The 12,953-nt window shown below is 43.7% G+C and overlaps 1 non-coding gene across 1 annotated transcript; it reads left to right on the top strand.

Annotated features, from left to right (window-relative positions):
- Positions 1-4,057: 4,057 nt before the first annotated feature.
- Positions 4,058-4,129, top strand: TRNAM-CAU (transfer RNA methionine (anticodon CAU)). The gene has a single exon. It is a non-coding gene; the product is annotated as a tRNA-Met (tRNA).
- The last annotated feature ends 8,824 nt before the right edge of the window (positions 4,130-12,953 follow it).

The following is a 12,953-nucleotide window of genomic DNA, read 5'->3' as shown; positions in this document are numbered from 1 at the left end:
AGACCCCAGCCACCGAACATGACATCACAGACTCGAGGCTGGCCCACATGTGGGAAGCCCACGAGAGCCTCTTGAAGAGGTGGAAAAAACAGAAACACAATAGAAGGCTAAAGAAGAGAATATCGACACTCGAAAAACAGATAGAAGACTACACAAACGAGCTTCAGCGTCAACAATGGGGACAAATTTGCGATGAAATGAATGGAAAGCTAGGGTGCAAGAACACGTGGCATCTTCTTCGCCACTTACTAGACCCAGGACAAACAAAGTCGGCGGCACAAGGGCAGCTTAAACGATTGATTCACAAATACCAGGGAACAGCCGCGGACCTAATAGAGGAACTGAAGAGCAGGTACCTTAACACAGACAAAGGGGGTTCATCTCCAGCTTACCAAGGAGCAGAGAACACACAGCTAGATGAGGACATCTCGATAGCGGAGGTATGGAGAGCAATGAGTCAACTAAGAACCACGTCGGCAGCGGGGGCAGATGGGGTAACCAACAAAATGCTAAGGAACCTAGATCTAGTCTCGGTCACGGCAGTCACAGATTACCTAAATGAGATCTGGAAACGAGGTAGTCTACCTTCACAATGGAAACATGCCAAAGTAATCTTTATTCCAAAACCCGGGAAGAAACTTGAAGTGGGCAACCTCAGGCCGATATCGCTAACATCCTGCCTGGGGAAGCTGATGGAACATGTCATATTAAACAGACTCCAGGAATACGCAGAGGAAAGGGAGGTATTTCCTGAAACGATGCTAGGCTTCAGGAGCAAGTTGTCCACGCAGGACGTCATGCTCCAGCTCAAAGCAGACATCATAGACCCGCCGAACAAAGGGGGCGCCAAAACTATACTGGGCCTAGACCTACATAAAGCCTTCGATAACGTCAAACACGTGGTCATACTAACTAATGTGGCGGAGATTGCCCCTGGAAAGCGGACCTACGATTACGTAAGAGACTTTCTAACCGGCAGAACCGCAGAAATAAATCTAGGAGACATCCAGTCAGAAACTATTAAGCTGGGAGACAAGGGAACTCCGCAGGGCTCAGTGCTCTCTCCTTTCTTATTCAACCTGGCGTTGAAGAACCTACCGCCGCTATTGAAGACTGTCGAAGGTATAAACCATACGCTATATGCGGATGACATAACAATATGGATGCATACAGGAAACGATGGGGAAATAGAACAAAATCTCCAACACGCGATCGATATTGTCCAGGATTACGCGGAATGGGCAGGACTAAAATGCTCGCCAAGCAAATCCGAACTTCTGGTGATCCGGGGGGCTAGGAAACGCGATACCAACGCAGGAGACATTCACGTACTGGTAAATGAGACTCCGGTAGCCAGAGTTGACAAAATCAGGGTCCTAGGACTTATAATACAGGACAATAGAAAGAACACAGAGACAATAAACAGGCCTAAGTCCACAATTAACATGACAACCAGGCTCATAAGGCGAATAGCTAACAAAAGACGGGGAGTCAAAGAGAAAGATCTCTGCCGAATGGTTCAGGCTTTCGTGATAAGCAGAATAGTTTACGCCGTTCCCTACCTCAAGCTAGGGCTGGCGGAACAGAACAAAATAGATGGGATCATAAGGCAGGCATATAAAGCAGCATTGGGGCTGCCCCACTGCACTCCTACGGAAAGACTTCTTAAACTGGGGATCTACAACACCACCACGGAACTATGCGAGGCACATATATTTGCGCAAATTAAGGAGGCTTGCCACCTCACCCCCGGGGAGAAAGATCCTGAGCAACCTAGGATTACATGATAGAATTCCGGAAAGAAACGCGCAGGCAAAATTACAGACCAAAGTTAGAAAATTACTCACTATTAAACCACTTCCAAAAAACATGCACCCTGCTTTTCACGAAAGCAGGAGGAGAGCCAGAGCAAAGGCCCTTGAAGCCAAGCTCGAAGGCTCGGAATACACAACCTATGTAGACGCGGCGGAATACGAAGGAGGCGACTCCTTTGTGGTCGTGGCCGTGAACGACTCGGGTGAAACATTAACGGCCGGTTCGGTCAAAACAAAAAACTCAGGGACAGCGGAGGAGGCGGCTATCGCCATGGCAATGGCCAGCACCAAAGCAGTCACCATAATTAGCGACTCCAAGGTGGCTATCAACAATTTTGCGCGGGGTATGATCTCCCAGGAGGCAGAACGAATCCTAAGAGATAAAGACTGGGACCAAAGAGAGGTGGAACTAATATGGGTGCCGGCACACTCGGGGAACAGGGGAAACGAGTTGGCTCACAGTATAGCTCGAGGTTATGTCAGCCGAGCAGTGAGCCGGGTTGAGTCCCCAAATTTCACGAGAGAGGCATTCATATCATTTCACGAATACACCAATCAGTTTAAACTGGAAAGGAGGATCTATCCGCCACTAGACAAAAAGCTCGACAAAAGCCAGGAGGTAACGTGGCGTCGGCTCCAGACGCGAGCCTTCTTTAGCCCGTCGAGACTAGCACACATGTATCCAACACAATACAACGCTACTTGCAAACAATGCGGCGAGATAGCCGGATATGACCACATTTTATGGAGCTGCAAAAAGGCGCCGCCACCGGCGGACCTACTACCAGTCCCTTCTCTAGAGCGGTGGGAGGCTATACTGGCCAGCTCAGACACGTTGACGCAAGTCCGGGCCACTGAGTGGGCTCACAAGGTCGCCAAGAGCCATGGGCTCGAAGCCACCTAGTATAATGCCCACTAGGGCTCAGTGCTGACAATAAACGCTTTCCAATCCAAATGTATGTGAAATAAATAATAAAATAAATATTGCCGCAACTGGAATTCGAACCTGCAGCGGCCCGAACAGATCAGCTTCACTGGCCAGTGCTCTGGAGCACTATGCCATTGCCACAGCCGATCACGCCTCGAGTTAAACTGCAACACACTCTTGCACTCTGCATTGCACATTGTCGTCTTCATCAGCTTCCAGGCGCGAATAGATCAGATCACCTTATCCTCGATCAGAGCTTAAGCAAGTCTACTTGCCGACGACTCAGCAAAGCAAAACCATAAGCCAATCAGGCTAAACACATGCTTTCGCACATCTATTCCGGTTAACAATGTTAAAACCCTACCCTTTTTCGTCTCTGTTCACAATAATTAGATCATTATTTCTTGTCCGACAAAGTGAGATCTGCAGTTCGAAATGGTACATTGCATATCTTGGTTGCACATATGAGGGTGTATGCGCTGACGTAAAATGCGTGAACTGGGTGAAGGTAGCTTTGGGTTCTGTTTTTCGAAACGCTTGAACAGGTTCTTCTAGGATATTAACAAGGAAAAGCTATGTACTACATTTTCCTAGCTGTGTCTTTGCAAGTTTTTCTTTCTTGAGTCCTTCTCGCAAAATTGTTTCTTCTGCTGCTGTTCCATCCACTCTTCCAATTTGAACCGCTGCAGTGGGTCAGCGGCCTTACCGTGGCACCTGGTCATGTCTGTAGGACTTCAGTCAAGAAGAAATTAAGAAATCCTCAGTCTCTGTGCATTCCACGTGCACCCTAATGAGCCCCAGGTGGTTGAAATTAATCTGGACCAATGATATGGCATCCCTCATAGCACGCATGTCGTTGACAGATGGTAAGTGACACAATTTAATTTTTTTCCAATTTCTAGGGAGCTCAAGTTAGCCTTCTGTCTGAAGAAGTTAATGTATAATCCCTTCATACGAAAGTAGGGAGACATTTACACTTATTCGCGTTTAATTGTTATGTACGAAGGTGACCGGTGCCATAGGTGGAGCACAAAACTACGTGGGAACACTTAATTTCCTCCTCCTCATTATCCCTAGAAAGGATAGAGCAGGCCAAAGAAAACGCCTGAAACATCTGAGCTCTAAGGCACTTTAGCTGAGTCCTAGAGCCAAAAATACTCCACCCTCGCCGTTCGATGACGTTCTACGTCACATCAGCGGTAACTCAGGACGTACTACGTCCGCTGCTTAAGAACGTGGGTGGCGCTGGTGAACACTCCCAAGGTTAGGTTATTTGTAAACATAAATACCCCCGAAAGCAGAAGGTTTGACAGCTGTCGCCGTAGCTCAGCGGTAGAGCACCGGACGCATAATTCGGAGGTCGTGGGTTCGGGTCCCACCGGTGGCATGTGGTTGTTTTTTCTTCTGCTTTTCTAATCAATTACCTTTAAGCGATAACATATTCAGTAATATTCTAAATCGAACAACAGCACAAAATAAATAAATTAATTAAAAAATCCCCCATGCCCCTTGGTTTCTGTGGCTGTTGGCTTCTCTCATATTTATAACAAGCCCCTCATTCCCCTTTCCTTGTCTGCTTATGTGTTGATATGACTTATTTTGCAGTTTTTCTAGTCACTTAAGTACGCCTGCAGTGCCAAATTTAAGAGAAGAACCTTGCATGTTTGGTGGAAAGGCTCTTGGGAAAGCTGAAGAAAAAGGCTACACCTTCTCCTCAAGGGCACCAGGAAGAGACACGAAGGAAGGTCGTGTCCATCCCGTATCTGCACGGTGTCTCTCATCGTCCAAAAAAGGTCGCAGCGTGACACAATGTGCAGGCGGTGTTCTCCGCTCATAAAGTTTGGAAAGTGTGCTGCTGGTACCGGCCTCTTCCAGAAAGGTTGAACGTCCTTTCTCGTTCACCGTGTCGTTCATTAGTTTCAAAAAAGGGGTGGTGTGTAGGATTCCTTCGTCATGTGGAAAGATATACTATGGTCGAACGGCTAGGTGGGCATAAACGTCAGATTGAAAGGGCACTAAAATTTCCTTGACAAGAAAAAATCCCCTCCTTCTAACCTCGTGTTGCACTGTAACGAATGCAAAGAACATGAAGACCATCCTTGCCTGCCGGACTTGCATAATATGTCAATATTATTTTCTTGTTTCAAGCGTTATTTAATTCTCATCTAAATTATTGTACTTTAGTATGGGGCACAACAACAAAGAGAAATTTAAACAGGCTTCTAGTAATACAAAAGCGAATAATTCGTCATATTGCGAATATGGAGCCAATGGCCACAACAACGAGTACCTTTAGGTCATTTGAAATACTTCGTATTGAGAATATTTATGAATTCCGACTATTGAAAACATTTTACTTTTCCTCCCTTACTACAATAAATCAACTAATGTCATTAGCATCACTGCAGCGCCGCGACGCTAACGTACCCACAAGAAACAAAGATTTGTGGGAAATCCCACGGTTCTGAACCTTTTATAAGTATCAAGCGTTATCACACAACCTCCCAATTATACTTAACAAAAATACTCACACTTTAGGTTTGAATAGAAGAGGTTTGAGGTCTCGTTTTTTGTAATTGCTCTCCCCTGGTAATACTTTGTATTGTTATACTGTGTTTTGTTGCACATTATGTTCTTTTTTTCTTCTTGTTCTGTTCTTGTGCTTTGTTTCATGTAAATCAATTGTACAATATTTCTTGCCACGTTTCTTGAAATGTGTTTTTTGTGTGTTTTGTTTGATGTCTGACTTGTGTTACATTTACATGGTATAATTTCAGTGCTCCGAATTTTTTACAAAACTTGAATTTACTGTTGCAAATTATATAAAATGTCTGTTTTAATTATAATATGTTTTCACTGTAACTGCTATGTAAACGGTCTTCTTGGCCTTAGTCAAGCTGTGTGAGCAGCTTTTAGCCAAGGAGACCCTCCAGGCACTTTCTGGAAAAATAAACATTGAATTGAATTGAATTGAATAGCATGCAAGAGTAGTGAACAGATAGGCAGGGAAATTTTCAAAGGATATTGCAAGACGTGTGTGTGGCAAAACCGTCTTTTGCTCTGCAAAGAAACAAGACAGCGTTCTTTGATAAGTGCCTTTCCTCTCCACTGTAATCCTCGATGTTTTCCTGTTTTTTTTTCTGTTTAAGTTTCGCACGTTTTCACCTTATTTATTTCCTGAGTTTTCAGTTGTTAGACAGCGCCCGTGTCATCTCCTCTTTCGTTGGTCCTTTGTCTGTTTTGAGCTGGTCTTAAATATGAACTACATCCAACTCGCCCAATACAGCGTACTGGCAAATTTAAAGCAACAACAATTTGGCTGCAGAAGCGATCATTTCTTGTCGGGCTCAGCCCAGATCTACAGACACTCAGTACCTTAGGGAAACGTCAACAACCCACTAGTCGATGAACACGGAGCAAATTTTTATGCTGAAAAAGTGTTGATGTCTACAAAAAGAAAATGTCTAAGTTCACAATACCATTTTGTAATCGCTGTGTAAAAAATAATCATATGATGTGGCAAAAATAAAATGCTGATTTCTAAATTTAGTTCCACGCCCCTTCCTAAAACAAAAATCACATCTAGCATGAAAAGTGCTCTGCACCCCTTTGGCATTAGATATGAATATAGGCATAGGCCAAGCAGGGGCAGGCTTGTGGGTCACTCTTGGAGGAGGTGGTTTGGGGGGAGAATCCCATTTGAACCATGTATATTTATGGGGCCTTTTTTGTCTAAAAAATAGGGTTCAGTTTGGTTTGCCTAAGTAAAATTCCTTGCTTGTGAAAGAGTTTCCTCCTCATCCCGGCATAAATCCACCTCTACAGCCCCGTTTATGTGAACAGAGGCAGTTCTGGCAATTTGGCAATTTTGGCCATTAACAGCACCCTTTAGCCGAGATCACTTCCACCTTTTAAAATATTATGTAAACTGTGGCGGGGACCATCCAGCTTATTCTTGTTCGTGTTTACTGTAGGAAAAGAAAGACAATACAATAAGGCTGTAAGTCAGAGAAAACATTTAATTTCCTTAAGCATGCACTGGCACATGACACAGTCTTCAAAAATGTGCCTCTCGTGATGTGTTGATATGTATAGAACAACAAAGTGGAACAGGGAGTCGCACTTTTATTGAGATGAGTACCAAAGCACTTTTCGTTATCACTCTGGCAGTGATAAAGGGGGTGGAATTTGAATTAAAGACAGCGCAGTGCAGGATGGAAAGTAAAATGACAGGGTAACAGTAAAGGGTATGAAGAGATCCTAATGGCTTAGTGAGGAAGTAGGAGTTGAGGAAATGCTAGCTAAAATCAAGGAAATGTGCATAGCGAGTAATGTACAGTATGGATAACTGATGGTCCACTAAGCTAAAGGAATGGATTCTGAGGCAAGACAGGCGTTGCAGAGAGTCAGGTGGACAGACAAGATTAGGAAGACTGCACGGATAAGGTGGCCACATCCAGAGCAGGAGGACATGGTTAATAGGAGGGATATTGGAGAGAAATGCATCTTGCAATGGATCGAGTTCGCCGAACGATATGACATCAGATGCTTATAAGGGTCAAAGTTATGTCCCTAGAAAAGGCATGCTTCCTTGAGCTAGCTTTACTGATTGGCACTGGAGGCTCGGTGAAGCAGATTGATTGCAAGCATCAGCATTTTAATGGCCAAAATATAACATGTTACACAACTATAGCCAAAATTGACATTTAATGTTTCAGAAAACGATGAGCTTAAAAGGGTCGAATGTATGAAACTTGAAGGTAAAGCATGCCAAGTTCTTTCGCACTAGGATTTGAAATGGTGATGTAAATGCTGCCTAAAACCCCCTGGCCTTCAAGCTTCTCCGCATTGCGTAGAGCCAAGTGGGGGGATGCATCATGATGCCATCGAAGGTACCGGTACATTTACAATGCATAATCCAACATCATCAAGGATCCAACATCATCAAAGGCAAAGGTCGCCTACCGTTGTTCTACAGCATCCAACGAGGCATGGCAGGGCATGGTCGACCACAGCGGAAATTTGAAATCTTCCCTTCCATGACATCACACCAACCTTCTCTGTATTCCTTCAGTGTTGTGAGGAGAAGTCTAAAATTTAATCTTCGAATACGTCCCTACTTTAAATGCTAACACCAAAACTCTTGGCATGCTTTACCTACAGCTCATATAGATTTAAGCCCTAGAATACTGTGGACTTCTCAAAAAGTGGTGCAGTTGCCCTTTAAGACCATGTATATGTTAAGCACAGTTTTGAGTATACTCTAAACACAATGTGAATGCTGCACTTATAAAAGAGTATAAATATTTCACATTGTTTGGTAAGCATGTCAGAATGCGTTATAATTTCATATGAAAATTGTACCACAACTCTGTATCAATCTGATGCTTGTCAGTATCGGCAGCAAGAGTAGTATTAGTTTATAAGACTACTAAGCCATTTGCATCAGACGTGTTGCGTTATGGTAGGACAATTAAGTCAAGCTAGATTTCATTACATCACTATGATATGCGGAAGGCATACAGCAAGTGCAAGTAGTAAAGGGAAAAGAAAAATTTACATACACAGCACGAACCTGAAGAGAGGAATAAAAGTTTCAAGTGCGACCACCTATGGTAAATGTTCACGAATTTTCATTAACACACATAGGATGTTTTGCTACCAAAGGACACGTGCAAACTGAAATGCATATATCACATAATAACAGTGGGAAAATACAAAGATGCTTACAGAAAATATTCTTGTAGTGTTCAGAGACTAGGTTTTTGTATTGAAAAACCTGTTGAAGTTAGTTTCTCTACTAATCATGGGGCTGCATGATGTATCATTTGTCAGCCAAGTTCTGTAAGGCTGAGCAAAGGTTCCATTATACTTGTTTTTAAAATTTATAAATGGTTAAGGTTGTCTTGAGGGACGACACTTGTGGGAAGAGATATGGTCACAGCGAGAAATAGATGGTTTGGTTTGGTTTATGGGGTTTAACGTCCCAAAGCGACTAAGGCTATGAGAGACGCCGTAGTGGAGGACTCTGGAAATTTCGACCACCTGGGGTTCTTTAACGTGCACTGACATCGCACAGTACACGGGCCTCTAGAATTTCTCCTCCAAAGAAATTCAACCGCCACGGCCGGGTTCGAACCCAGTGAGAAATAGATTTTTTATATTTGATAGCATTGCTATATGTAAAGTAAACCAACATTAGCTATGTAATATACAACATTCTTTTGCAGCATTTGATTTCAGGTAGATTAGCTTGAATAGTACTTCACAAGACAAAAGAGTGGTAGCTTTCCTGCCTGAAAAAAATGAAAAAAGGCCAACAATTTGGCTCTATCGCACACAGCAGATTTAAGTTATTGTATAGCGTAATGAATCACCGGCCTGTTGAAAAAATTGTCTGATCAAGGACTCTTTTCCAAACCATTTTATGTCACGCAAGCTAAACGCAAGGCCTGTAGAAAGCTGCCACATACCCAGCAGCACTGGGGATTGAACCTGCAGCACCATCCACATGCCAGGAGCATGCCCAAACTTCTAAGCCACCGCCTAGCAATTACTAGGCAGTCTTACAATTTTATTTGTCAGGGTAATTGATAACTCATGCAGTGCACATTTTTTGAAGGAAAAAATATTTGTGCCAGTTACCTTAAGGTTCAGTTATATTTCACTTCTAGTCAAGGACATGTAGATGTGGGAGTAGTGGTGCTGTAAAGGGGCAGGCAAAATTAGCCTTGCATTGAAAATTGCAGAGTTGGTCCACCTGTATCGCATAGTCTGTAAACAAAATACAACTCCTAGCACTGCTCTATCACAGAAAGAACTGCGAGATTATGCTTGTGGAAATGTCAAGAACAGCCTCGTCACAATATATAATATCTACTTCTTTTTTTCTGGAATCAGATACCTACTAGGCTATTCGAAATGACAGGGTATTTTATGTGCTGCATATGGGACCCTTTTTTTGCAGAAGGGAGAGAGAGAGACTTTAGTGAATGCAGGAGAGGTCTGCTTGGTTGATAGCCTAGCATGCTACTCCAGGTGAGGGTGAAAGAAGAGGAGGATGAAAAAGAGAGGAAAAGGGAAAAAAATAAAGGGTGAAAGGTGAAATCAAGCTTACTCAACACTCACAAACGCACAAAATTATCAAAGGGTGTCCACCAAACCCGTATCCCTAAGGAAAACTAATAATGCTTTTGCCCCTTGCGAAGCCAAAGCCGCATCTCGCCAGGGTCCTAGACGGGGCCGTTCTGGCGGAGTCCTAAAACACTTAACAGTGCTTTGCAATGGTTATTAAAGATTTGGCAGCAGCAGTTCAAGCGTTGAAGATCCTCGAGCACACCACATCTTGCGCACAGCACAGATGGGTGCTTGATGAACCAACTTTATGAAGATAGAATTTAGTGAAGGCAACATTCCGGCAAATTTGGTGTAGGCAATTGCGATAACTCTATCTAAATTGTGTAGCATGCGCAAGTCACAAGTGCAGTCGATATAAAGAAGGGGCCTATATTGACGCTGCAGATCACACCACAAAAAGCGTTGCATCTGCCAGGATTTAGTAGCCAGAAGTCTCGCGCTGTCAGTACAAGAAAAGGGTGAGGGTGGGAGCAAGGAGATAAGTGTTGCCATGCGCCGACCTCGCTGCTCCGTCACCATGATCGTAGTCTGCGAGGCCACATTGAGTGCGTAACCACAGCAACACAACATGGTGAAGTAGCTCACAGGCCTCGGTGTGTAATCTGTAAGTCGTCAACGATGTGCTCCTGAAAGCTTCCTGATGGCTTTATCAATTGTAGTGTAGAGCGAGAGTCGCAGAAGATAACCCACACTGTCGGCAGTTATTGAAGAATGTAAGTAAATGCCGCTCTTAGAGCAGCCAGCTGGGTAGCAGCAGTACTCGAGGTGCAGTGACTGAGTGTCTCTGAAATTGTGGTGCACATTGACGGAACCCAGACGCTAACTGCTGATGAGATGGATGTGACAGAGCAATCAGTGTAGATGGGGTGGTGCACACTTTAGCTACCATAAATGTGCTCAAGAGCAAATTATTTAACTGCAGGATTGGGGGTGTTTAATTTTCTTCTAATGGCAGGGAATGTTGTCTTCATTTGCCATACTGCGTACCTCCAAGGTGGGGAGGAGGATTTGACAAGGCGTTGGTACTGTGATGGGAGAAGGCAAGAAACTTCCTGTATGTAGTACTCTGCGAGTGGATGGTTAGGTGCACGAGCCACAAACCGCACCTGGGCTCGAAACAGCTCCTGGGTTAACAGTACTGATACAGATACACGTCTGCTCTCTGCTAGGGTACCCACTCTGGAGATATTCTTGGGAAGTCCAATACAGATTCTTTAGTTTGCATAGCTTCAAAGAGTTTCATATCTGTTTTGGAGAAACCCTGAAGAGCTGGAAGACTGTACTGCAGTAGTGCCGTAATTGGTAGCCGCCAGAACGACATTGAGTTCCTCCGTAGTGAACGGTTTTTCAAGGACAGCAGTCTTAGGTGAAGGGGTAAAGCTTTGGAGAGGCAATGGCACTAATAAAGCTGCTAATCGAGCAGTGATCCTAGGACAAGAAGCCTCCGCTATGTAGAGACGCGAAATAATCACATTTACAGCTACGCACTCCAAAGGATTTAGGGGCGCGGACTGACTACATACATACATGCTCCATAGCTCTAGAGTACTGGCAAGCGAAGCTGATTCCTTCGCGCCACTGCAGCTTCGAATTTGGGTAGCGGCAATATTTATTTTATTATTTATTTCACACACAACGAACTTAATGTGGTCTCGCTGTTACTAGGCAAAGACCGAAAGATCGGTTGACAGGATTCGTGTTCCTTTAATGTAGAAAGATCTTCTTGGCTAAGATCAAGGGAAAAGCCAAGAAAACATGTAGAAAGCATAACCTTGATGCCTTGAGAAATTCAATTGACAGATGTAAAGGACTCAGTTTACAGCTTTTCTTTAGTTACCAGGCGCAGATTCTGGAATGCCCTTTCCGTGCAATCGTATCTGAGAACTGCACATGGCAAAAATAAGTAGCTGTATTTTTTAAGAAGATTTTAAAATCACTAACCTTAGATGATCCCTTTCCTAGTGAAAAACTCACAGGATGTAAGTCAGGTTTAAGAAACACACAAGAACAAAGGTCCCATGGCTTGCTCATTTGATGTTAAAGACCTTTATTTTTCACTGCCGCATGATGAGCTGTTTTCGTGCATCGAAGAATCCATGGACAAATATGACGCTGTTGCCTTCTGAAATGAGGCAGGCCTCTACGTTGCAGGGTTACTTGAACTACTTGAAGTGTATTTCAAGCCAACGTATGCTATCTGGGATGGTAAATTTTACCTGCAGAAAAAAGGAGTCTGCATCGGTTCATGCATAGCGCCCGTGCTTAGAGATCTGTTGCTCGCACAAAAGGAGAGAAGGCTCCAATGAGACAGGTCAAAAGCTTTGCGCTGTTTTCAGTTTGTTGATGATTTCTTTGTTCTGTTAGACACCAATATCCATAATTTTGAACCAGTCCAGCAAGAGATTCAAGATATTTTTGTGCAGTGCCTTCAGCCACTCGCATTGACTTCTGATGTTCCTCAAAATAACACGATTAGATTTCTTGACCTTAGACTGAGCTTCACGCCAAATCATGCTTGCTGGTCGTACAACCGCGAAGCAACAAGCCTCTACTTATATTCGTATCGTCGCATTCCAAGCTGGTCAAACGCGCCGTGGCACCAACGCTCTAAATAAATCATGCATTCGCTCTCAACAAGATAGTTTCAACCACCAAACTGATCGCCTTGTGAAGGCAGGCTATCCCAAGCAACTGTTTGTGTCCGTATCTGAATCAATGCTCGCAAGTTTAATCAAAAGCAAAAAGGACAAACAGACAGAGTCCACCAAGGCAAAAGAAAAGACAACAGTTGTTCCTTACATTCCTATATTTTCCCATAAACTAAGGAAGATAGAAATCTGGTCTGCCCCAGGGGTTAGCTGGTCAGTTGATGATAAGTTTAAAATGATTAAAAAGTCGTCAACATATCTAAAAGCTTTTAGAATACGCGCGTCGTGAAGTTCTTCAAGCAGCGACGAATCAAACTTCAAACCCGTGTGTTTTTTGCCCTCGGCTCTCAAGCGCTGTTTTTGACTAACTTTAAAGTTAACCTTCGTACTGATTACGAAAGCATGAAAAATAGTTTGTGATCGCCA

The sequence above is a fragment of the Amblyomma mixtum genome, chromosome 2 (assembly GCF_055824585.1).
Source record: "Amblyomma mixtum isolate Tamu chromosome 2, ASM5582458v1, whole genome shotgun sequence".
In the NCBI taxonomy this organism is placed as follows: domain Eukaryota; kingdom Metazoa; phylum Arthropoda; class Arachnida; order Ixodida; family Ixodidae; genus Amblyomma; species Amblyomma mixtum.
The sequence above is the reverse complement of the archived record's forward strand: the minus strand, read 5'-3'. Positions and strand labels throughout refer to the sequence as shown.